The sequence below is a fragment of the Tamandua tetradactyla genome, chromosome 2 (assembly GCF_023851605.1).
Source record: "Tamandua tetradactyla isolate mTamTet1 chromosome 2, mTamTet1.pri, whole genome shotgun sequence".
Classification (NCBI taxonomy): Eukaryota; Metazoa; Chordata; class Mammalia; order Pilosa; family Myrmecophagidae; genus Tamandua; species Tamandua tetradactyla.
In genome coordinates, this window is record NC_135328.1 from 92,714,362 (window position 1) to 92,740,074 (window position 25,713).

At 36.2% G+C, this 25,713-nt stretch overlaps 1 protein-coding gene across 1 annotated transcript in view; it reads left to right on the top strand.

Annotated features, from left to right (window-relative positions):
- Positions 1–25,713, top strand: part of PLGRKT (plasminogen receptor with a C-terminal lysine) — a 69,195-nt gene that overhangs the window by 38,862 nt on the left and 4,620 nt on the right. The gene's annotated exons all lie outside the window — the stretch shown is intronic.

Below are 25,713 nucleotides of genomic sequence, written 5' to 3' on the forward strand. Positions count from 1 at the left end.
GAAGTTATTTTTCCTCCAATGTGTCTCTTCTCTGAACCCCTCAGTCCAGACTGGCAGCGACTCTGTTTATACGGGTCCCACAGCACTCTCGTTGGCTTTCTATGCAGTAGCCTCGGATCATGCCCATCAGACATAAGGAGTTTCCACAAATCCTTTCTGGATAACTCCATGTCCGATCCTGACTTTCTCTGAAATGGCTGGCTGGTTCCACATTTGGTTAAATCCTCACACAGGGCACTATACTCTGGAGTCTCCCTTTCTGTAGGCCCAGAATTTTCCAGGACCTCAATTTCTGGTTTCTTTTTACTCAAGAGTTCAGTTCTCAGCTTATCTCTTTCCTTTCACATTTCACTATAAGCTGTGAGGAGAAACAAGGCTGCACTTTCGACACTTAATTTGGAAATCTCTTCTGCTAAATATCCAAAACACTATCTTAGACTTTTGTAAACAAATATCCTTGAAAACATATTCTGGAAAAAGGTAGTCAGTGTCTTTGCTCACAAGGTATATAGAAATATGAGAGACCATAGCGAATTGCCTCTCACCAATTTTTTGGTATTTTTTCCTACCTGTAACTAAAGCTGCTTTCATTCCCTCCCTACCAACTTCTTTGTCTTTGGGGTTCCGCCTCCTCATGAGACTCTTCAAAGAGAAGACCCTGTTTTTCCTTGCTTTCTCCAAAATAAACACACAAGTACTTCGTATACTGAAGTGTTCTTCTTTATCTCAAATAAGCAGATGGGAGGTCACAAGGATAACAAGTATTAGGAGAGTTTTAAAGGTTTAAGCAATTACAAAATTTCTCATAAAGTTATTTGCTGGTTTATATTTTATGTGTTTAAAAAGCATTATTTGATACATAACTATGTACTGTGTGGTAGAAATGGTCATTAATCACACTGTGACATTTCACTTCTTAAAACCCTCTGCAGGTTTTCAGGATAACTGGGAATAAAATAAAAAACACTTAATATGGCCCATAAGGCTTATCACATCATCTTCTCTCCACTACCCCCCGACTCATTTGACCCCATGTCAACTGTGTCTGCATTTCTGACCTCATCGTCCCTCAATCTGGCTATTATTACTGTTGTTAAGTAAAGGTGTAAGCAATGACAAATTGAGAAGGAAAGTAATTCATTTGTCAATGCTATATTTTTTCATTTATGAATTTTAGTGTTAGATCATTGGGGGTGGGAGAGGAATTCACACTGAGTAGACACCTTCTGTGTGCTAGGGGCTATGCTGGGTTCTTGTGCACATCTTCTCTATTGGTTTCTGTGTAATTATTTGTGTGGGTAATGGTTCTTATATTTTATGTGGCATTTGTCTGCCTTATGTGGAAACAGTACTAGCTGATCTCCCTGCATTCATCCCTGTTCCCTTCTACTCCATTCCACACAGTGCAGAGACCTTTGTAAATGCAAATTTGATCATGTTCTGATCATAGTCTGTTTAAAATCCTTCAATGGCTTGCCATAGCTCTTAGCATGAAGTCCAACTTCCTCAGCATTTTTGCAAATTGCTCTACCATCCAGCCCTGCCTATATTCCAACTTTACCTCATTCAACTCTCTCCTGCTTCTTTCAGTAGCAAATAGATGTATACCTTGGAGATATTGCAAGGTTCGTCCCAGACCAACCACAATAAGGCGAATACCACAATAAAGTGAATCACATGAATTTTTTTTTGCTTTTCAGTGCATATAAAAGTTATGTTTATACTATAGTCTATTAAGAGTCTTAAAAACAACAATCTACAAACCTTAATTTAAAAATACTTTATTGCTAAAAAATGCTAACCATCATCTGAGCCTTGAGCAAGTTGTCATCTTTTTGCTGTTGGAGGGTATTGTTGCTGACTGATGAGGGTGGTGGTTAATAGCTGCTGACTGATCAGGGTGGTAGTTGCTAAAGGCTGGGGTGGCTGTGAAAATTTCTTAATATGACAACATCAAAATTTGCCAGATAGACTGACACTTCTTTTCACGAAAGATTTTTCTGTAGCATGAGATACTGTTTGATAACATTTCATGCACAGTAGAACACTTTCAAATTGAATTCAGTCCTCTTAAACACTGTCACTGCTTTCAACTAAATTTATGAAATAGTCCAAATACTTTATTGTCATTTCAACAATGTTCCCAGCACCTTCAGCAGGAGTAGAGTCCATCTCAAGAAACCACTTTCTTTGCTCATCTAGGAGCAAAGAGAAGCAACTCCTCATCTGTTAAAATTTTGTCATGAGATTGTAGCAGGAAGTCACATCTTCAGGCTCCACTTCACTTCTAGTTCTCTTGCTGGTCCCACCACATCTACAGTTACTTTATCCACTGAAGTCTTAAACCTCTCAAAGGGGGTTGGAATAAACCCCCTTTTATTTCAAACTCCTGTTAATGGTGATATTTTGACCTCCTCCCATTAATTACAAATGTTCTTAATGGCCTCTAGAATGAAGAATCCTTTCAAGAAAGTTTTCAGTTTACTTTGCTCAATTCAACAGAGGAAACCTTTATCTATGGCACCCATAGCCTTATAAAATTTATTCCTTAAATAATAAGACTTGAAACATCTTATTGAAAGTTGAAATGACTCCTTGAACCAGCTGCAGAATGGTTGCTGTATCAGCTGGCACAAAAAGCAACATTAATCTCCTTTTACATCTCCATCAGAGCACATGAGTGACCAGATGCATTGTCAATGAGTAAATATTTGAAAGGAATCTTTTTTGTGTGTGAGCAGTAGGGCTCAACAATGGACTTAAAATATCCAGTAAACCATGTTGTAAATAGATGTGCTGTCATCCAGGCTTTCTTGTTCCATTTATTGAGCATAGACAGTATAGATTTAGCATAATTCATTAGGGACCTAGGATTTTCATAATAGTAAATGAGTGTTGGCTTCAATCTAAGGTCACCAGCTGCATTAGCCCCTAATGAGAGAGTCATCCCTCCTTTGAAGCTTTGAAGCCGAGCATTGACTTCTCTTCAGCAATGAAAGTCCTAGATGGCATCTTTTCCCAACAGAAGGCTGTTTCATCTACATTGAAAACCTGTTGTTTGGTGTAGCCACCTTCTTCAGTTATCTTGGCTAGATCTTCTGGATAACTTGGTGCTTCATCTTGCACTTTGATGTTATAAAGAGGGCATCCTTCCTTAAACCTCATGAACCAACCTCTCTACTAGCTTCAAACTTATCTTCTGTAGCATCCTCACCTCTCTCAGCCTTCAAAGAACTGAAGAGTTAGGGCCTGGTTCTGTCTGGATTAGGCTTTGGTTTAAGGAAATGTTGTGGCTTGCAGATCTTCTATCCAGACCACTAAAACATTCTCAATATCAGCAAAAAAGGCTGTTTTACTTTCTTACTCATGTGTTCACTGGAGCAGCATTTTTAATTTACTTCAAGAACTTTTCCTTTGCATTCAAAGCTTGGCTAACTGGTGCAAGAAGCGTAGATTTATTTTAGCTTTCCACAGGCTTTCCTCACTAAGCCTTTTCATTTCTAGCTTTTGATTTAAAGTGAGAAATGTGCACTCTTCCTTTCACTTGAACACTTAGAGGCCACTGGAGACTGGTTATTAATTGGTCTAATTTCAATATTGTTGTGTCTCAGGGAATAGGGAGGCCCAAAAAGAGAGATGGGGAATATAGTCATTGGAGCAGTCAGAACACACACAACCTTTATCGATTAAGTTCACCATCTTATATTGGCATGTTTTGTGGTGCCCCCAAATAATTACAATAGTGACATCAAAGATCACAGATTGCAGGTGGGCCACAGTGGCTCAGCAGGTAAGAGTGCTTGCCTGCCATGCCCAAGGACCCGGGTTCGTTTCCTGGTGCCTGCCCATGTAAAAAAAAAAAAAAAAGATCACAGATTGCTATAACAGATATGATAATGAAGAAAAAGCCTGAAATATTGCAAGAATTCCCACACTGTGACACAGAGACACAAAGTGAACACATGCTGTTGGAAAAATGGTGCTGATAGACTTTCTTGACACAGAGTTGCCACACACCTGCAATTTATAAGAAAAAGCAGGATCTGCAAAGCACAATCAAATGAAGGACATTAAAATGAGGAATGCTTGTACAGGATTATTTCATCTCCTCAAATTCATTGTGCTTGGTCTTGCAATTCCCTTGTGGATTTGGTCCATGCTATTCCTTCCGCCTGAAATGTTTCCCCACCCTCCAGCCCTCATCTCTCTCCTCCCATCACTTAGCTAACTCCAAATGCAGGCCTTTTCAGCTTCAACCTCATTTCCTCAAAGAATCCTCCCAGGACTCCTTAATTGGCTCATGTGCCCACAACACCCTGAAATGAACTCTGATCACCGTCATTGGAATTTCTTGATAAATGTTTGTTTCCCTCTACTAGATTGTAGCCTCCATGGAGGCAGGACCTCTGTCTTCTGTCAGGTAGTACCCTGAGAGTGCCTGGCATGAATATTTGGTGAATAAATGATTCAATGACTGAATGAATGAAGGGCCTTTATATTTGTAATTTTTACCATGATTTATTATATGAAAAAATTTTAAATCTCTACTTTGAGAATAGAATAAGAAAGTTGGGAGGCTAATATGCCTTTGTGCCCTATTTCCAGGCTTCATGTTTCCTTAAGCTTGGGAGCTACTGCTTAACTCGTGACTCAGAGTACCTAGGCCTGGAGAGGAGAACCTACCTCGGGAAGCTGGCTCGTTGACTCCACCCCCGCCTTGGGCCAGACCGTTCCTTTTATATCCTTCTGCAGCTTGGCATAATTCAAAGATCTTCTGGAAAAACTTATTTAATCTTATTCTGTTGTACGTTTCCTAATGTATTTTTAAAATTACACTTGGTATCCGTGTTTCTAAACCGATTTCCAAACAGTGGAGACCTACCAGAGGGAACAAGTGAAAGGTCTACTTCAGCTTCTCAGCCCCAGTCCCACCTCTTCCCCAGAAAGGGCTACTTCAAAGTGTGTTCCAAATTTCTGCATTCACACATGTACGGATCTTGACTAGATTCAGAACTTCAGAGGCCCCAAGTTCTGAATCAATTAGGTATCTCTGTAATCCCTTTAGAAATTAAAGATAACAATATTAGTTATAACATTAGTGTAAGGAAGTCTAACACATTAAAAATGTTTTTCAATGATGATTACCAAGATGATTTTTACAGAAAATCAAAATACTTTACAAATATTTGTTTTCCTTCTTTTGGGGTGTAGTCCTCTGGTGGGAGTGTCCAAAGGATTTGCTTGGTCTGCCTGTGGGGTATTCTAGCCCGGTGCATTTCATAACATGGCCAGGGTATGAGGGGGAGAAGGTTTTAGTTGTGTTTTTATATAGATACAATATTTTAATACATCTGTTCTGCAACTTGATTTTTTTTTGTTTACCTAACAGTATATCAGGTATGTGAATCTTATTCTATTCCATACCATTATATATAGAATCACATATGCCATACTAGGGAATGGTATGTCCTGTATGTTTTATGTTGAGGAGGGGAAAGGGGTGATGGTATAGTGGTCAAGAACCTGGATTTGAGTCCATCCTTGTAGAGTCAAACCCTACAATGCTACTCAGCAGATGTATGGCCATGTATACATACATGTATTATATAATGTGTATATATATATACATTATATAAAATATGAATGATTAATTCAACCCAAGAGTACTTATGTGCCAGGCACTATTTTAGGCACCAAAAATGTGATAGTAAACAAAAAAGACAAAATTACCCTCACAGAGCTTGCAATGTAGAAGGAGAGACAGAGAATTAAAAATATTTAAAGGTGAATTATATTGTATATTTGAAGGTGATTGTTCAATAAAGCAGGAAAGGGAATAGGGAGTACAGGAGGTGGGGCAGAAATGTAGTCAGAGAAGGCCTTATTGAGAAAATGAGATTTGATGATAATAGTTAATATTCAACTCATACGGTTCCATGAGGATTAAACAAGTTAACAGAATGGAACCTGGCATATAATAAGTACAACACTCTGTAAAAATTAACTGTTATCGTTGTAGTTCTTATTGTTTTAAACCCTGAATCCACAGCAAGAATGAATCACAATTTATTGAACCATTACCTTACTGGAAGGCACTTAATTGGTTCCCAATTCCATTCTATTACAGCTATGCTGATATTGAGCAGTCTTGTACATATATCTTTGATAACGTATATAAATATTAAAGTAGATAGCTCCCAGATTTGAAATTCCTAGAGGGGGTGGGGGGTGAACGGTGTGAATATTTTGTATTCTGGTAGATGGAGCCAAATTGTCTTTAAAACAGCTATACTCATTTTCTTTCCCACAAACGTTGCACAAGACCTACTTTCCTTATATGCTTACCAACACAGAGGATTATCCATTTGTGTCTTTAAGACAGTTAAAACATTATTTGTTCTATAGATTTCATTTTCCTAAATATTAATGAAGTTGAGCATTTTTCATACATTTCATATCTAGCTGTATTCTTCTGTGAAATTCCTGTTTATATCCTTTGTCCTTTTTTCTATTGGGGTAACTTTATTTTATTGATTTGTAGATTCCTTTTATTATTATTTATTAAGCCTCCTTCATTTCTTATATATATATGTACAGATAGATATAGACATATAGATACAGCTGTATGTGATGATTAGACCTTTGAAATATGAATAGGACACCTGAGAAACTGACTTTTTAAATTTATTTAATTAAAATAGCCACAATTAAAAAATACTATTTAATATAGTAACTAGTGGCCACAATATTGGGCAGTGCACTTCTTTTTTTTTTAATTAATTTATTTTTTATTTATGACACATAACCAGATACAAACACAAACATTCTTATCATATGATCATTCTGTTCTTATTATATAATCAATAACTCACACTATCATCACATAGTTGTATATTCATTATCAGGATCATTTCTTAGAACATCTGCATCAATTCAGAAAAAGCAAATAAAAAGAAAACAGAAAAAAATTCATACATACCATACCCCTTACCCCTCCCCTTCACCCATCACCAGCATTTCAATCTACTAAATTTATTTTAACATTTATTCCCCCCTATTATTTATTTATTTTAAATCTATATGTTTTACTTGTCCGTCGATATCGTAGACAAAAGGAGCATCAGACCCAAGGCTCTCACAATCACACAGTCACACTGTGACATTCATATCATCATACAATCATCTTCAAGAAACATGGTCACCTGAGCACAGCTCCACATTTTCAGGCAGTTCCCTCCAGCCTCTCCAGTGCATCTTAACTAAACAGGTGATATCTATTTAATGCGTAAGAATAACCTCCAGGATAACCTCTCGACTCTGTTTGGAATCTCTCGGCCACTGACACTTACAAGTCTCATTTTGCTCTTCCACCTTTTGCTCAAGAAGATTTTCTCAATCCTTTGATGCTGAGTCTCACCTCATTCTAAGATTTCTGTCCCATGTTGCCAGAAAGGTCCACACCCCTGGGAGTCATGTCCCACGTAGACAGGGGGAGGGCAGTGAGTTTGCTTGTCATGTCGGCCAAGAGAGAGGCCACATCTGAGCAACACAAGAGGTTCTCTTGGGGGTGACTCTAAGGCCTAATTTTAAGCAGGCTTAGCCTATGCTTTGTGGGGTTAAGTTTCATATGAACAAACCCCAAGATTGGAGGCTTGGCCTATTGCTTTGGTTGTCCCCACTGTCTGTGAGAATATCAAGAATTCTCCACTTGGGGAAGTTGAATTTTCCCTTTCTCCCCATTTCCCTTAGGGGACTCTGCAAATACTTCCCTATTCACTGTTCAAATTGCTCTGGGATTTATCTGGGCATCATTCTGGAAAAACCTACAAAATCTCATGCCCTACACAAAGTTCCAAGTACTATGGTGTTCGATTAAGCTGTCCACATAAGTTATATTAGGAAATTGGGCAGTGCACTTCTAAGGAACTTTGGATAAATGGCAAGTAAAACAATTTTCAAAATTGTCTTTGTTTTTCTTGCATATTTTCTCCTCCACATAAATTTTACCATGAGCTTGTCGATTCACTAACATAATTTTGGATAGGATTCTGATTTGGATTTATTGCTGGGTATTGTATAGTATTTTGTAAATAAATTTTAATGGTTTCTAGCATTTAGAAAATTCTTGATTGTTTTTATGTTGAGCATATATCCAGCTATCATGTTAAATTATTTTTTTGATTCTAATAGTTTTTCCACTTATTTTCTTGAAGTTTTTAGACAGACAGTCATTCATTTGTTTTAACTTTTGCTTTTACTGCACAATGGGAAGAAAATATGGCCTACCCGATTTCTGTGTTGGGAAATTTATTGGGCTATTTTATTGTAGTGAGATACAGTGTTCCCTGAATATTCGTAAAGAACATATTGTCCTATAGTTATTAGGTACACATGCACACACATAACTATGCTTGTTAATGTTATTATTCAAGCCATCAATATCCTTACATATTTCCTATCAGAGCTGCCAATTTCTGAAAGGGGTGATTACATCCTACCATTATTATTTATAACTTGCAAAATTTTTCTTGTTTTCCAACATTTTTACTTTATATACTTTGATACTTGTTGTGTAAGGTATAACAGTTTCTTAACTGTAACATCTTCTTAATTAATTATCTGAGCCACACTATACCTGGACTTCTGAAACAAGCAAAGATCATGAAATAATCAATAGGGGTTGTCATTACATTTGAGGTAATCTGTTATGCCAGCAATAGAAAACTGAAAGAGCCATCCCTGTGGAAGGTAATATTGGCCAATTCTAGTTTGTAGTTGGTTGTAGGGAGGGAGGCAATACAAGTATAAATTCAGAGTGAAGTTAAATAGAAAAAGGTAGCAAGGAAGATTAAACCCAGGATTAAATGTTTAAATGCAATAAAAATTTATCAAAATATTTCTACTGGGTATATTACATGGTGACAGTGAGTGGGTTGAAATTTTCTTAAAACTTTTACTGTAGTAATAAATTGATATAATTCAAGATTTCCCCTTCAGCCATTTCCAAGTGTACAATTCAGTGGTATTAATTACATTTACAATACTTTGCTACCATCACAAACATCCCTTACCCAAACATTTTCATCCCCTCAAACAGAAATTCTGCATCCATTAAGCAATAACTCCCTATTTCCCTCAAGCTCCCACCCCTGGAAACCTGTCATCTACTATCTATAAGGATTTGCTTACTCTAGGTATTTCATATAGGTGAGATCATATATTTATCTTTTTGCATCTGGCTTATTTCATTCACCATGATGACATCAACTTTTCTAATATCTATGGTATTAACATAAACTGGAATTCTAACTTCTACAAGCAGGTTTATAAAACTGAAAACAAGGGGGAAAAGTATCTCATGGGTGACAATGTTATTTAAATATGAGAAATTGCCAATAATTTGTATTTCAATGTATAAATGACTAAATTATATCTCAACTGAAAGGAGAATCTTAGTTGCTTAAAGTTTCATTTTACTTTCATTTGATAACTCTTAAAAGACATATAAATCATCTGGAGATGACAATTTCTCTAAGAGCCTGACTCATCTTACAGCAGAGTAAACCATACAGATCAACATAAAGTATAGTGATGACCTCTCTTACGATTCCAGATCTTAGAATACAAACCAAAGTCAAAAGTAATAATACATTGCGCATGCTCTTTCTAAAGAAAAACCTGCAACCTAAATTAAACAAGATGAATATTATTTTATAATTAGAGATTGCATTCAAATTCAAGATTTGAATGCCTAACTTTTTATAGAATTTATTAGAAATACTTCATTGAACCGCTTTTGATGCTATAAAGCATAAAAGTTTCCAAAGTCCATAGAAAAAAGAAAAAAAAATTATATATACCGTTTATCATCCTTCACGTGTATAGCTCAATTAATTTTCACAAACTGAACATACCCCATAATCTCCACCCTAACCACTTGCAGTAACTTCCTGCCACTTAAGGGTAACCCCAGATTAATTTTCTGTCTGATTTTCAACTTTATATCTCTGGAATCCTATGGTTTGTACTCTTTTGTGTCTGGCTTCTTTTGCTCAGCATCATATTTGGGAATATTCACTCATATTGTGTGTAGTGGTAGATCATTCATTTTCATTGCTGTGTAGCATTTCATTTTATGAATATACCACAATTTGCACATCTCTTCTACTGTTGGTGGACATTTGGGTTGTTTCTCATAATGCTGTTATGAACATTATAATACATGTTATCATATTTCTGTTGGGTGGGTGCAATGTGTTCAAATTCAGGCACAGTTGGAGTTGACCAAGGAAAAGCCTTGACCACTTGATGGCAGTGACACACATGCTATTTATTGGGGGTGATGCTTTGACAAGCTTGCAGTGGGTCTGGGAGGCCCCCATAGCAGGAAGTGTTGCAAAGGTCGGGGCCAGGGGAGCTGCAGGAGGGGAAGCAGGACAAGGGGGCTCTCCTGGGGGCGAGGAGAAGGAATGGGTGGGGCTTATGTTTCTAGGTGATGTTGCAGTGTCAGCACAACAGGGAGATTCTGGGTTATCTTTTAATATGCAGGATTTTCTTATCAATGGTAGGCAGATGTTGGATGCAGATTTGTGGGGAATATAAAGAAGGTTAGTCCTAAATGGCTAAAATTTACTATTTTTCAAACAGTTAGGTATGTAAGAATTTGAGTTTGGTGCTGGTGGGCTTTTTCCAGGTTGCGTAATGGGCTAGGCTGCTAGAAGAAGTAAATAACACACAGGGCTACTCCACAGAGGCGTCTTTGGCTCATTTATACAACATCATGTATCTAAGAGTGGATTGCTGGATCATTAGTCGGCATGTAATCCAGCTTTAGTAGATTTGTCAGTTTTTCAATGAAGTTGCACCAGTTTACACTTGAATTTTACATTGATGTTGATAAATAATGATATTTAGTGAGTATTTACTATTTATCAGGTACTGTTCTAAACTCCTTACAGGCGCTAATTCACTTGTACCTCACAACAACCCTATGAGATATGTTTGTTATTATCCTTATTTACAAGTGAGGAAAGTGAGGCATAGACAAATTAACCTTGTTGCCCAAAGTTAAACCGCTAGTAAGTGGCAACACTGGGGCTCAAACTAGGATATATTTTTTAAATGCTATTAATGTCACACTTTTGCTTTCTTATTTTTCGTGTATGCTTGATATGTGGTTGTCCATTACTTATTTTTAAATTTCAGTGTTATTTTATTTTATTATTTTGGCATGGGCAGGCTCCAAAATAGAACATGGGTCTCCGGCATGGCAGGTGAGAATTCTGCTACTGAGCCACCATTGCACCACCTGTGTTATTTTATTTTGATGTACCTTTTTAAAACATGGGTATTCCATTACTTTATCATCCACTCCCCAGTTGTTGGGCAGGAAACAGACATCTAACTTTATAGACTTGCCTTTAAAAAATAGTTAATATGTGCACATCATGCAAAATTCTGAAAGATCAAAAGGGTATATAATTATAAGGTTGACAGCCCTTTTCAGCATGAAGAAGTTAGAATGGTCATTGCCCAGCTCTCCCTGAAGATTGAGAGAACGATCAAATGCAAGAGAAGAGCTGTAACTGAGGAGTTAGGATTTAATAAATGATTATATCAACTATTGACTCATTACATAGATATTTCTTTTTGTTTTCTAGTCTATTAGAATAGCCAGAAGGAAATGCCGGAAATTGTTGAACTATAATCCAGTAGCCTGGATCTTTGATAATGATTGTGTTAACTATAGAGCCTTCATCTTGTGACTGTGTGATTGTGAAAACCTTGAGTCTGCCACCTCCATTATCCAGTGAATGGGTAGATGAGTAATAAAATAAAGACATGCAGGAAAAAAAAATGGGCTGGGAATATGGGGGAAAAATTCTTTTGTAAACTGTGGACAATAGTTCATAGTTATACTTTAACAATCATTCATCAATTGTAACAAATGTATTTACTCTTTTAAAAAATAGTAGAATTACAAAAAAAATGCTGTCAGTTGTAACAAATTTTTCTCACCAATCCAAGTTTTGGTGGTGGGGAGGTGTATAGGAATCCTGTATTTTATGCATGATTGTTCAGTAAACCCAAACTTTTCTAGTGAAAATTTAAAGACAAACAAACAAAAGAGGGTATATAAGGAGAACTTCCTTTTACCTGTCTTCTGCCACCTAGTTCCCTTCCTCAGATGTATTCAGTATGACTAGTTTCTTGTATGGTCTTTCAAAGATAGTCTATACATAATAAACATATATGAATATAGATATTTGTGTGTGTGATGTACACATATGCACACAGATGGTAAAACCTTCAATACACTCTTCTACACTTTGTGTCTTTTGTTTAACAATGTATCTTTTTTTTACATGGGCAGGCACCGGGAATCGAACCCGGGTCCTTGGGCATGGCAGGCAAGCACTCTTACCTGCTGAGCCACCGTGGCCCGCCCTTAACAATGTATCTTACAGATTTTTCCACATCAGAACGTACAGCTGCATAGGATTGACCGTGATGAAAAGAATAAGAGGAACAGCTACTACTGTTCCTTAAGTTCTTACTCTGTTCCCAGCACCATTCTCATTAATATTTAAGTTCTGAAAACAACTCTAGGAGAGGTAATTACTGTTATTATCCATATTTTACAGATGAGAAAACTGAGGAAGAAAGAGATTAGGTGACTTATCCAAGAAGCCAGAGCTAAAAAGTGATAGAACTGGGACCCAAATCCAGGCACTGCTTTTTTTTTTTTTTCACATTTTTAAGTATTCATTCTAAGAACTAAAGGCCAAGATCCCAATAATCAGATACTGCGATGGAGAAGAAGGAAAATGACCAAGCAGAATGCTTGGAATTTGAAATGAAAATAGTGCACCATTTAGGGCCTTGCTGAAAATTCATCTCTTCTGTAGGGAATGTATGTTTAAAAATAGAATGAAAAAAAATTGCTCTTTCCACATTCTCTCTCTCTCTCTTTCTCTTTTTTTTTTTATTTTTCATTATATCAATAAACATATTGGTCTGATAAGACTTAGTATCTTTTATAGCTTTTCACTAAGAGCAAACAAATGATCCAAGAAAACTTTGTCATTTAACGGTGTGAAAACCAAATTCTTGTTTTACATGAAGATACATCTGTTAAGAAAACTATTAAAAATCTTATAAAACTATAAAATCTTAGCCAATCTTAACCACAACCAATAAAATTCACTTCCAACAGACTTTCTATAACCATTCATTTTGTCCTACACATTCCTGTTTCCCATTCTGCAACAGTTATTTACTTTGGGGGAAAAGGTACTCTCTTTTTTCTTAGCAAAAACACCTCCTGCATAATTTACATATTTAAATTACCAAAAAAAAAGGAATCTTGAAATCACTCTTCAAGCCAACATCCTACAAAACACAATTCTTTTTTTGTTTGTTTTTTATTTTTTGTGAAAAATAACATATACAAAAAAGCAATAAATTTCAAAGCACATCACAACAGTTATAGAAAAAATTTCAGTTTGGGATGGGTTACAATAATTTCAGAGTTTGGGATAGGTTACAATTCTACGATTTTAGGTTTTTACTTCTAGCTGCTCTAAGATACTGGAGACTAAAAGAAATATCAGTATAATGATTCAGCAGTCATACTCATTTGTTTAATCCAAACTTCTCTGTATAACTCCACCATCATGTTTGATCTTTCTCCCACTCTTCAGGGGTATTTGGGCTATGCGCATTCTAACATTTTCATATTGGAAGGGGCCGTCGATAATATGGGAGAGGGGGATGGAACTAATTGATGTTCTGCAGAGGCTGGCCCCTCTACATTTCAACACTTTATCTGGTCCAGGGACCCATCTGGAGGTTGTAGGTTTCTGGAAAGTTTCCCTGGTGCATGAAACCTTTGTAGAACCTTATATAACATCCTAGGTGTTCATTAGGATTGCAGGAATGGTTTTGGTTGGGGTTTGCCAAGTTATGATAGGTAGCAATGTCTAACTGAAGCTTGTGTACGAGTGACCTCCAGGGTAGCCTCTCGACTCTATTTGAACTCTCTCAGCCACTGATACCTTATTTGTTACACTTATTTTCTTTTCCCTCTTTTGTTCAGGGTGGCATTGTTGATCCCACAGTGCCAGGCCAGACTCATCCCTGGGAGTCATCTCCCATGCTGCCAGGGAGAATTTTGTCCCTGGTTGTCTTGTCCCATGTAGTGGGGAGGGCAATGATTTCACTTGGAATGTTGGGCTTAGAGAGAGGCCACATCTGATCAACTCAAGAGGTCCTCTGGAGGTGACTCTTAGGCATAGATATAGGTAGGCTAAGCTTCTCTGCTACATACATAAGCTTCACAAGAGCAAGCAACAAGATCAAAGGCTTAGCCTATTGATTTGGGTGTCCCTAATATTTGACCCAGTATCAGGGTTTCCCTGGTGGTAAAGTTAAATAGTTTCATATTTTTCTCCCATCCTTCAAGGGATTTTGCCAATACTTCTTACTTGTCTGCTTGATATACTCTGGGCTGTATCCAGACATTACATTAGGCTATACAGGATTAAAGGCCCTCGTTCTTATTCTTATTCTAGGTTCCCTGTGTTCAGATTGTTTAAATGATCTATCCAGACTGCAATAGCAGTTTTCCCTCTATACCCTGAACTTGTACACTCTTTGTACAAGTTTCATACCTTTTGGGCACTCTGTTTTTAAGACATACTCTTAGCCCCTTAACCATGCTTTTTCCTTGTATTGCAGTGTATGGATGCACCATGATTTGTCAGCCACCTATTAGCCCACATTTTGCTGTTTTTCATTTTTTTGCTATTATAAGCAATGCTGCAAGTCAGTGTCTTTGAATCCATATCATTTCTTTCATGCGCAAACATATCTGTGAGTGAATTCTTAAAAGCAGAATTGCTCAATCCAAAGATGGAGCATTTTAAATCTATATTTTTAATTTTAATAGATGTTACCCAATTCATCCATGGAGTTGTATCATTTCCGCACATACATCTGCAATAAATGCTTTTTTCCCCACATCCTTCCCAAGGCTGTGTGTCATTAAACCTTTTGATCTTGGCCAGTCCAATAAGTGAAAAATGGCTTCTCATAGTTACTGTGTTGCATATGTCTCAGTGATTATGCACTTTCATATATGTATGTTCATTTGTATTTGCTTTTCTTTCATGAAGTATGTGATTATATTCTTTTTCCATTTTCCTGTGGGATGTCTCTCCATTTCTTATTAACTTACAGGAGTTCTTTGTATTTTACTGATACTAACCCCTTCTCTGTAACATACCCTGTGTGTGGATTCATTAGCCACACAGGAATTTTAAATTTTTAGTGTATAAAATCTACTCATCGTTTTCTTTATGTTTCCTGTCTTCCTTGATGAGGTCTTTGCCTCTCTGAGGTTATTAAATTTTACTTATATTTATAACTTCTTTGGGGTACATTTAGGGGTTTGACTAATCTGGGATTTGTTTTCTATTTGATTTGAGACAGGGTGAATCTAGCTTTGTCTTACTCTAGGCTAGGGTAATTCATGAAAGACCATGCATTTTCCTTTCTATTATGCTGCTTTTATGTGGCTTTTTTCCCCATCCAGGGCTGACACTGAGTCACTATTGTTTCCTGTACTTCATATCTTAGTTTTCTTGTCAGTACTATCAAGTTAGGCTTTAGATTTCCACAAAAGAAGTCAGTGAGAATAAAAAGCCTGAAATAAAAAATATTTCTCTTTCTTATTAAGATAAAACATTCAGGAGAATCTCAAAAGAAAATTTATGGTGTAAAACTCAAATTTCATTTATGTTTATGTTTCTTAATTTGACCTCTGTCTCCCTATCTGTGGCTATTCAGTTTGGGATTTTATTTAGCATTGTATAGAAGGGGCAATGAACATTGTTATAGCTAAAAAATAGCAGCAAACCTAAGATTTATTGGTTATGACTGGGTTAGGCTCACCTTTCAGTTGAGCTCTTAGAACCATATAAAACAGAACATGATAACAAGTAAAAATAACGATGTTTTTCTAGTTCAGGATTACTATTTTAATTTTTTTATAATAATGAGATAATATGTTTTGGGGAGTTCATATGGGAAGATGAATATTGGAAGTATTACTTTTCAGAAATGATAACTAAACAATTAATTCTCTCCGTGGTCCACTTTTGTTTTTATGTTGAGATAAAGTTTAAATAAGAAATTTCCCATTAAAAGACATGGCTAAATTTAATTAGAATTAGAGATGAGTTGCCCCTACAACCACAGATACTTGAGTTCCTATTAGCAATTATTATATCACCTGATTAACTTCTATAAATGTAAAAAAGTTGACTTTCCAAAATACTTGCAAAACTGGTGATAACTGACATTTGAGTAGTGTTTTGAAGGAAACATAGCAGTTCAACTCAACCCTTTTAGCCAAAAACTTGCTGTGGTGTAAATTTCACCTCTTTTTTTTTTTTTTTTTTTAAATAATTTTTTATTAATTAAAAAGAAATTACAAGAAAGAAACACAAACATCCGTAATACATGCTCATTCCATTCTACATATATAATCAGTAATTCACAATATCATCACATAGTTGCATATTCATCATCATGATAATTTCTGAGAACATTTGTATCAATTCAGAAAAAGAAATAAAAAGGCAACAGAAAAATAAAACAAAAACAGAAAAAGAAAAAAAATTTTTACATACCATATTCCTTATCCCTCCCTTTCATTGATCGCTAGTATTTCAAACTGAATTTATTTTAACATTTTTTCCTCTATTATTTATTTATTTTTTTCCTGAATCTACTATGTGCTTTTATTTTTTTATCCAATTTTTAAAATTTTTTTTAATTAATCAAAAAAAAGAAAAGAAATTAACACAACATTTAGAAATCATTCCATTCTACACATGCACTCAGTAATTCTTAGTATCATCACATAGATGTATGATCATCATTTCTTAGTACATTTGCATCGATTTAGGAAAAGAACTAGCAAAACAGCAGAAAAAGATATAGAATGTTAATATAGAGAAGAGAATTAAAATAATAATACTAATAATATATATATATAAAAAGGAAAAAGAAAAAAACAAAAACAGAAGATACAAACAAACAAACAAACAAACAAAAAACCATATTTCAGGTGCAGCTTCATTCAGTGTTCCAACATAGTTACATTACACTTAGGTATTATTGTGCTGTCCATTTTTGAGTTTTTGTATCTAGTCCTGTTGCACAGTCTGTATCCCTTCAGCTCCAATTACCCATTATCTTACCCTGTTTCTAACTCCTGCTGGTCTCTGTTACCAATGATATAGTCCAAGCTGATTCTCGAATGTCGGTTCACATCAGTGGGACCATACAGTATTTGTCCTTTATTTTTTGGCTAGACTCACTCAGCATAATGTTCTCTAGGTCCATCCATGTTATTACATGCTTCATAAGTTTAGTCTGTCTTAAAGCTGCATAATATTCCATCGTAGGTATACGCCACAGTTTGTTTAGCCACTCATCTGTTGATGGACACTTTGGCTGTTTCCATCTCTTTGCAATTGTAGATAATGCTGCTATAAACACTGGTGTGCAAATGTCCGTCTGTGTCTTTGCCCTTAAGTCCTTTGAGTAGATACCTAGCAGTGGTATTGCTGGGTCGTAATCCATTCTGCCATTCTATGTCTTTTGATTGGGAAATTCAGTCCATTACCTTTTAGTGTTATTACTGTTTGGATAATATTTTCCTCTACCATTTTGGCTTCTGTATTATATATATCATATCTGATTTTCCTTCTTTCTACACTTTACTCCATACCTCTCTCTTCTGTCTTTTTATATCTGACTCTAGTGCTCCCTTTAGTATTTCTTGCAGAGCTGGTCTCTTGGTCACAAATTCTCTCAGTGACTTTTTGTCTATAAATGTTTTAATTTCTCCTTCATTTTTGAAGGGCAATTTTGCTGGATATAGAAGCCTTGGTTGGCAGTTTTTCTCTTTTAGTAATTTAAATATATCATCCCACTGTCTTCTAGCTTCCATGGTTTCTGCTGAGAAATCTACACATAGTCTTATTGGGTTTCCCTTGTATGTGACGGATTGTTTTTCTCTTGCTGCTTTCAAGATCCTCTCTGTCTCTTTGACCTCTGACATTCTAACTAGTAAGTGTCTTGGAGAACGCCTATTTGGGTCTATTCTCTTTGGGGTGCGCTGCACTTCTTGGATCTGTAATTTTAGGTCTTTCATAAGAGTTGGGAAATTTTCAGTGATAATTTCTTCCATTAGTTTTTCTCCTCCTTTTCCCTTCTCTTCTCCTTCTGGGACACCCACAACACGTATATTTGTGCGCTTCATATTGTCATTCAGTTCCCTGATCCCCTGCTCAAGTTTTTCCATTCTTTTCCCTATAGTTTCTGTTTCTTTTTGGAATTCAGATGTTCCATCCTCCAGTTCACTAATTGTAGCTTCTGTCTCTTTAGATCTACCATTGTAGGTATCCATTGTTTTTTCCATTTTTTCTTCTTTGTCCTTCACTCCCATAAGTTCTGTGATTTGTTTTTTCAGTTTTTCTATTTCTTCTTTTTGTTCAGCCCATGTCTTCTTCATGTCCTCCCTCAATTTATTGATTTGGTTTTTGAAGAAGTTTTCCATTTCTGTTCGTAAATTCAGCATTAGTTGTCTCAGCTCCTGTATCTCATTTGAACTATTGGTTTGTTCCTTTGACTGGGCCATATCTTTAGTTTTCCGAGCGTCATCCATTATTTTCTGCTGGTGTCTGGGCATTTGATCAGATTTCCCTGGGTGTGGGACCCGGCTGGTTGAAAGGTTTTTCTGTGAAATCTCTGGGCTGTTTTTCTTTTCCTGCCCAGTAGGTGGCACTCGTGGCGCTCGTCTGTCTGCGGGTCCCACCAGTAAAAGATGCTGTGGCTCCTTTAACTGGCCAGTCCGAATCTTGCAGTCAGCCCCGGAAACCGCGCGTGGAGGGGGTGGGTCGCCGGCCGCCGTGGCTTGGGGGACTGCCGGTCCAAATTGCCCAGCTGGCCCGAGACGCCAAGTGTGGCGGGAGGGCCCCACTATCCAACGTTCCCACTCAGACCGGGGAGCCACGTGCGTGGAGGGGACCCCAGTCGCCAGCCGCCCCGGCCGGGAAAACGCGCGCCCCTTGGATATCTCACCGCAGCGGATTCTCCCTGCCCGTTCAGCCGTTCCAGAATGGGGTACGCTGTCTTTTTGGTCTCTGTCGTGGCTCCGGGAGCTGTTTCGTATTGTTTCTGTTTCTTTAGTTGCTTTTCTGGAGGAGGAGCTAAGACCCGCGCGTCTTACTAAGCCGCCATCTTCTCCGGAAGCAATTTCACCTCTTTAATGCAATTAATTTTAAGGCAAGTAAGCTTTAATAATCAAGGAAAGTAATACTGGTTTTAGGGATAGGAAAACTTGGAAAAGAAAATGTAAACATTTACAAAGAAAACCTCCCCCAACTTCACAAAAAATTTTGGTGATTTGTTTTAATATGAAAATTGGAAAAGTAGGGTATCTGAAGCTAAAAAATGATTGTTAACAATATATTTATGAAAACAATATATCATGCTATGTAGCCTTTCCTCTTTAACAAATAATACAAAGTGAGTATTATTTATTAATATTTATATTTACACCTCAGTAGAGCTATTCCTTACCAAGTAGTCCAGATGCTTTTGAATACTTTTTGAGAATGGAACATGAAAGACTTTAAGACACAGGACTAATTGTGTTATAAGGCAAACTATGTCATTGCAACTTTTTTTTTATATGTAGAGACTGATGCTGAAAGCATACCCTGTCCCCCTTCTATTTTCTTAAAAACATTTTTTCTGAGGTATGCCATAAAATTGCATACCATAAAATCCACCCATTAAAATGGTACAGTTCAATAATTTTTTAGAACTCTTGTAGAATTATGCAACTATCACCATAATCCATTTTAGAACATAAGCACTATCCTAAGAAGTTCCTTTGTGCCCATATGCAGTAAATCCCTCGGTCCACTACAAACCTCCTTAACACAGCACTTTGCTTCTTTGACTCTACAGATTTGCTATTCTAGACATTCACATAAATGGAATCATATAATATATAGTCTTTTGTGTCTTCTTTCATTTCTTTCACTTAGCGTAATATTTTTGAGATTCATCCATATTGTATGTAGCATGTTTTCTCCTCAAAGAGAATTTTAGAAACAGCATAAGCTGATATAAGTTTATGCTGATATATATATAATCAATATAAGCTTAATAATAAGTAAATAAAAAAAAATTCCTGTAAGCCAGGTGGAAAGGAATCAACACAGCCCCTGATCCTTTTTAATTGTTTCTTGCTTGAGATTCCTCCATTTCTGAGCCGTTTTGGAAGAATATTTTTACACTTAGAACATTTTAGAATGTAATCAGACCGCATGTAATACAAGATATAATACCATATACAAAAACTACCTCCAAATGGATCAGGGGCCGAAACATATGTGCTAAAACCATAAACTCGCAGAAGAAAATGTAGTGGGAAACCTTCATAACTTTAGATTAGGCCATGATTTCTTAGATTTGAGCCCAAAACATGAGCAGCAAAAGAAAAAAATAGGTGAAATGGACTTCTCTAAAATCAAAAACTTATGTCATCAAAGGACATTATCAAGAAACTAAAAAAAACCCCACACAACTCTACATAATGGGAAAAATATTTGGCTACCATATAAGTTGTAAGAGTTTAATATCCAGAATATAGAAAGTGGTAAGTGTTTAATATGCAAAATATATAAAGGTCTCTACAACTCCACAACAAAAATACAACAGATGCAATTTTAAAAATGGGCAAAGTATTTGAATAGACATTTCTCCAAAGAAGACATACAAATGTCCATTAAGCTCATGAAAAGGTGCTTAACATCATTTGTCATCAGGGAAATGCATATCAAAACCATAATGAGATACCACTTCATACCCACTAAGATGACTACTATTTAAAAAGAAAGGAAAGAAAATAAAAAGTTGGCAAGGATGCAGAGAAATCAAAACCCCTGTACATTGTTGGTGGGACTGTAAAATACGTTAGCAGCCATGGCAAACAATTTGGCAGTTCTTCAGAAAGTTGAACATAGATTACCCTATGACCCAGCAGTCGCACTTCTAGGTGACTACCCCAAATAACTGAAAGCAAGGACTCAAATGGGTATTTGTACACTGGCGTTCATAGCAGCATCATTCACAATAGCCAAAAGGTGAAAGCAACTCAAGTGTCTGTCAACAGGTGAATGGATAAACAAAATGTAGTATATACATACAGTGAAATATTATTCAACCATAAAAACGAGTGAAGTTCTGCTATATGCAGTGACCCAGAAAAATGATGTCAGAAGCCAGGACAGGAGAGATTTTCTCCAAGGAGTCCTTCATTTAATATGTGTTTATTGAATATCTGTTGTGTGCCAGGCATTGAGAGGTGAATATGGTAGGCCCACCCTTACTGAGCGCATGATTTTTTTTCTTTTATTAATTAAAAAAATTTTTTTTAAATATAACAACAAACACAAACATTCTTAACTCATGATCATTCCGTTCTACATAATCAATAATTCACAATATCATCACATAGTTGCATATTCATCATCATGATCATTTCTTAGAATATTTGTATCAATTCAGAAAAAGAAATAAAAAGACAGCAGAAAAAAATTCATACATACCATACCCCTTACCCCTCCCTTTCATTGGTCACTAGCTTTTCAATCTAAATTTATTTTAACATTTGTTCCCCCTATTGTTTATTTTTATTCCATATGTTTTACTCATCTGTTGATAAGGTAGATAAAAGGAGCATCAGACACAAGGTTTTCACAATCACACAGTCACATTGTGAAAGCTATATCATTATACAGTCATCTTCAAGAAACATGGCTACTGGAACACAGCTCTACATTTTCAGGCAGTTCCCTCCAGCCTCTCCATTACATCTTGACTAACAAGGTGATATCTATTTAATACGTCAGAATAACTTCCAGGATATCACAATTTTTTTAGGAGAGGTACAATCACACATCGTTATAACATAGAATGGTAAGTTCCAATGTGCCAGTTGGGTCTGAGGTGTCGTAAGAGTATAGAGGGGAGTTGTCTATCTCAGCCTGGAAAGGGGAAGGTAAGGAAAGCCCTTGGAGAAGGAGATGGCAGCATCAAGTCTTGAACAAACCGGTAGATAGGGAGAGGGACAAAACTGTGGGAGTGAGCAAGGAGGGGAGAAATAGCCCTGGGCAGGCCAGAGACATGGGCAGATTTGTGCTTTAGACAGACCGCAGGGACAGCTATGTGGATGATGAGTTTGAGGGGATGAAGACTGGAAGCAGGAATGCCAGTGAAGAGGCTACTGTAGGGCCCAGCTGGAACCCATAACTTAATATAAAGGGCTAATGCCAAACTGAAATTAGTATTTTTGCTTCTGGTGAACTTATTAACTGTTTTAAAATATCTGGGAGTAAGAATGGATTTAATTATGTTGTAATCATTGTTGGAAGATATGTAAGAAAATTCTTGTCACCCAAGCCTTTAAACCTCTGGATAATACTACAGTTTTGTTTATATTCAATTATTTTCAGAAGTCATTGATTTAAAATGGACTTTTTTTTTTTACATGTTCCAATTTACGATCATTTCTCCTAGGTTTTTCTCAAGTTGCTTAATGGACATTGAAATATCTGCAGAGCAAATTCAAGTTAAATGCCACTTGTGACAGTGTTCATTATGGTTGCTTTTTTTAAAATAATGTTAGTTTACATTTTGTTTTTACCTGAATCTCTGATTTTGAAGGTATCGAGAATGTCTCTATTAATTTAACAAAAGAATAGATAATTATAAAATATTCTCATCTCTGATAAAAACAAAATACATTTTGTAGCATGACATATAGAACTAATTTTTTGACATTGTCCAACCAAGCAAATAAACAGTTAATTACTATTACACATGAATATATAAATAAAAGACAGTTGGGAACTAAAAACACAAAAGTAAATTGATTTTTTTCTCAGAGTTGGCCTAATTATTTCTCAACACTAGGAAAGGCTCCAATTAAACAGAATTAAACCCTGCAGTGAGGATAATTTATAGGACAGCATCTCTGCCTTTTTTGTGCAGTGCAAATGTTTTATGTGTCCAAATGAAATTATTTTAATATTGTATTAAGTGAGGGGAAAACTGTATTAAATGGATTTTGGACCTTTACATAATTTCCCCTTCTGAAATGCAAGAGATTCACAAATTACTAAGGTCAGTAATTATGTGGCTGCATTTAATAGTTTTTAAATAAAGCAATTGAAAAAATGAAAATCCACAGGAAAGAGCAGATGTAACCATTTGGTGGATAGAATGTAGTTTCTTTTACTATGGACAATTACTTTTAATAAGCTAGCTCTCTTTTATGTTTTCTTTAAAATTAATTGGTGTCCTCTAATTGTTAAATTAGCATCAAAGCTTATAAAATCTTTAGTCTGATAATCGGGAACATTTTAATTTAAAATTGTTCTGTGAAGCAGTATCAAAAGTAACAGAGATAGGGGAGTGCAAGGGTAGTTCAGTGGTAGAATTCTTGCGTGCCATGTGGAGACCTGGGTTTAATTCCTGGTCCATACACTTCCCGAAACAAACAAGTAAAATAAAAAAGAAAGAAAAAACTAAACAAAAATTCAACAAGTGGTGCTTCAATAATGGGTTACTCACATGGAAAAAGAATGAAATGTGACCCCTACCATACAGCATACACATACAAAAAAGTAACAGGGCAACGGTGGCTCAGTGGCAGAGCTTTCACTGCCAGAGACCCGGGTTCATTTCCCAGTGCCTGCCCATGTGAAAAAAACAAAAGTAACAGAGATAGGAAAGTTATTAATATAAATAATTCTGTAAATTCTTTCAAAATAGGATAAAGAATTATGTCTTTATGATTTGGATTAAAAACTCTTAAGGGAAACTACTGCAAATTTTTTTTGCTCTTATTTATTGTTATTAATATTAATATTTGGGAAAAAGGGTAAAAATGAAGGTACTTTCAGTAAAGGGTGCCCATCATTGGTAAATTGATAATTGCAGTAATATTATCCTTTTGGGGCTATTGAAAATGTTTGGCGATAAAGTTTATTAATTAATTTGCTTTTAAATATGTCTAGATCTAGAACTGTGAATATAAACACAATTCTATGAAGTATGGGGTGACTAATGAAGTTTTAATAATGATTAAAATGATGGGTCAATGATATCCTTCATCATGATTCATTGCTCATAGACAGCAACTGTATGGATTATTATTTTTTAACTCCAGACACAAAAGTATTGCAGGCACACAATCTTGTTGATTTTTACAATTGGTCTATGATTGATGGAGATGACTGCCTCTGTTCTTATTAGGAGGGGAATAAAGACTCAGAATAACAGATTTGTTCCCAACCATTTTATAAAAATCAGCTTTAAGTTATAATAGTTTTAAACTTGCAAGATGGTACTGGTTCTTGAATACACTGCACTAGGTATACTCTATTGTCAACATCTTACATTATCTTGGCACATTTGTCCCATCTAAGAAAGCAATATTGGTATATGACTATTAAATAAATTCCATACTTTATTCAGATTTCATTAGTTTTGCCCCCATGTCCTTTTTCTGTCCCAGAATCCCATCCAGAATAACACATTACATTTAGTTTTCTTGTCTTCTTAGCCTCATCTGGTAGGGTGACAGCTTCTCAGACTTCCTTTGTTTTTGATGACCTTGACAGTTTTTTTTTTTTTTTTTTTTTTTTTTTTTTTAAAGACAGAGAGAAGGAAGGAAGGATAGAAGGAAGGAAGGAAGGAAGAAAGGGAAACATTTTCTTGTTTTATTGTATTCTGTTTCTCCGTATTTGTTACATGGGCTGGGGCCGGGAATCGAACCGAGGTCCTCCGGCATAGCAGGCAAGCACTTTGCCCGCTGAGCCACCACGGCCCGCCTTGACAGTTTTTAAGGTCATATACTGGTCAGATATCTTATACAATGTCCCTCAATTTCTCATGGTTAGGTTGGGGCTATGGGTTTTAACACAACACCATTTTCCGAAGTTACTTAGTTCAGCACCTTTTCTCCCACCCCCTGGTGAAGGTTGTCACACATTTGTGATACGATTAGATTTTTTTGTCGTGGTCTACATTCCATCCTGTGGATCCCCTGACCACCTGGTTGACTTTTAAAATTTGTGTACGTTATTCTTTGAGCTGTAAATTCTATGAGCTTTGACAAATGTGAAGTGTCATGTGTCCACCACTAGATTACCCTATAGATTAGTTCCACTATCCTTAAAAAGCCTTTCTGTTCACAATACTTTGAACCTAAAGGTTCGTTTTCAGACTGACATCTCAACTTGATGTTTGGTGGGAAGAAAACCTAGGTTTTGAGTTCTTGCATCTCAGGTAGTGGTGACACCCTGACTTTATTTTGGGATTATCTGGCAGCCTTTAGAAACTACTGGTGCCTGGACCCATCTCCAGAAATTCTGATTTAGTTGGTCTGAGGAATGGGCCTATGCATCAGGATTTTTAAAAGCTCCTCAGAGGATCCTAGTTTGGTTCAGAACTACTGTTCTTATGCTTATCTCTGTCTTGATTGAATCAGTTGCCTTTTTATAACAATACAAATTATTAGATTAATTGCATCATCATCACCTTGGGGGATATTATGAGCTA